A 1,994-nucleotide genomic window follows, 5' to 3' on the forward strand; every position below is an offset into this window, starting at 1 on the left:
TGGTACTGTTACGTACGCCGCGGATTGAGCGAATTGAGCGCACTTACTTCCAAGAATTATATCTGGACTCTAAGTGCATTTAGGCTAAACAATGACCGTTATTAGTTATTTCTCAGAATCGGTACGGGGAGACCCAATGTCGTGGAAATACATATCCGAATACGTGACTATACAACAGGTAAACAGATTAGGCGTCCTGAGAGATCTACCCTTTATAAGGCGGTACGTAGGCGATATCAGGTCATTCTGGACGGAGCAGTGACAGTGCGTGTACCTCCTGAATCATCAATAAATGCTGTGATACGACTGTTGGCCTTTTACTTGGATCCTCCACCCACCCCTACGCAACAGTACGAAACCAATTCTTTACTTTCCTAATTATAGCTACAAATTTTGAACTTACCAGATCCAAATACTGCTTATGATAAAGGCGCACAATTCCGCATACAAAAAAAAAACCGCACACTAAAAACCGAAATTTTTCGATGTGCAAAAACTTCTCAGTGTGCACTTCTAACATGTTCGCATTTTCGTTTGCAGTTTTTTTGTGCGCTTTTATCAAATCAACACACAGCAATCATCGCATTGAACCTGTTACATTTGTATGTATGTATATAAATCACAAGCAAATGAAATATCTAATATATAATTTCGAAACAGACTTTGTATATACATACATATGTATGTTCATATGTAACCTTCGTTGGGAGCTTAAACAAGTCAAAGTTTCCATGACGACATGGGGACGGGGAACGGGCCTTCGCCTCCGGGGCGGTGGGGGAGAAGACCCGGGGGGCGCCAGGGGCGAAGGCCTGGGGGCCGCCGGAGGAGAAGGCCCAGGGGGGTGAAGTCCCGGGATGCGCCGGGGGCGAAGGCCTAGATGCCGGATTCTGGTATAATCTAATATGTAATTTCGAAAGATACTTTGTATGTATATTCTACGAACCAACGATAGTTTTGGCCATACAAAGTCCGTGACGTTAAATTGAATTAAAAAAAAAAAATTAATAAATTTGAATAAAACAAAACTATTCAAATAAATTGTTTACTATGATATTGGCCATTTTTAAGCGGTTTATATTTCAAATACCGAGCAAAGCCGGGTAAAACCACTAGTATGAAATAAATGTGAAAGTTGTATAACGTTGTCCGCTAGGTGGCGCTAGGTGTCAATTGCCGATACTAGTGGTGACGTACGATATTGTTATATAGAGGGGTATTCATGATTCCAAAACATACTTACCTGGCGTAGGGGATACCGTGATCAATAAGGCGGTTCCCCCAGGGCGAGGCTCTTCCATTGCACTTCGGTTGAGCTGACCTTTGTGATTGCCCCTAATGCGGGCAACTCGGACGCGTAATTTTTGATAGCCGGGACTGCGTACGCGCTGTCCCGACCCTTTATACAACCACATTAGCTATAAGCTTCAACAAAATTCAAGTGAACTACTTCAAGTCTCTCGGCAAGATAGACAACCCCCTGATCAACTCCCTCAGTGAGACCAAACTCACGTTTAATCAAAGGCCCATCGACATTTTGAAGACGGGCATAGGCTAAAACTAGCATTCAGTTAAATTAAACAAATCACCACCGAACGGTCCCAAACCAGCTAACCACCCACTAACACACTAACCCCGACAATATCCCACAGATGATGCACTAATTTTGCTTAGTGTTCTAGCCTGACAAACGATCAACAAGCGAGCAGCCGCCAGCCCGCACTACAATATCAACGAGAGATCGATCTTATATAAAACGTTCGATAGATAGGTCAAGGGAGTGTCACTACCCGAGAAAACTATCGTTAAAATGTAGCCACAAAAAACCTCAATTTATTGACCTGCCTACCAAAGTCCAATCAACAAATTCAATATTAAAAAAAACTTTGAAAAAATAATGTGTAATACCGGTATTACCGGGTTTAAAATACCGGTATTTCCGTAACCGGGGGGTCCCGGTATTTTAGGCAATTTTTAAATACCGGTTTTGAAAA

The 1,994-nt window shown here is 42.4% G+C and overlaps 1 non-coding gene across 1 annotated transcript; it reads left to right on the top strand.

Annotated features, from left to right (window-relative positions):
- Positions 1-1,235: 1,235 nt before the first annotated feature.
- On the top strand, positions 1,236-1,397 carry LOC143917504 (U1 spliceosomal RNA). Its single transcript, XR_013261066.1, has one exon. It is a non-coding gene; the product is annotated as a U1 spliceosomal RNA (small nuclear RNA).
- The last annotated feature ends 597 nt before the right edge of the window (positions 1,398-1,994 follow it).

The sequence above is a fragment of the Arctopsyche grandis genome, chromosome 9, assembly GCF_051622035.1.
Source record: "Arctopsyche grandis isolate Sample6627 chromosome 9, ASM5162203v2, whole genome shotgun sequence".
Classification (NCBI taxonomy): domain Eukaryota; kingdom Metazoa; phylum Arthropoda; class Insecta; order Trichoptera; family Hydropsychidae; genus Arctopsyche; species Arctopsyche grandis.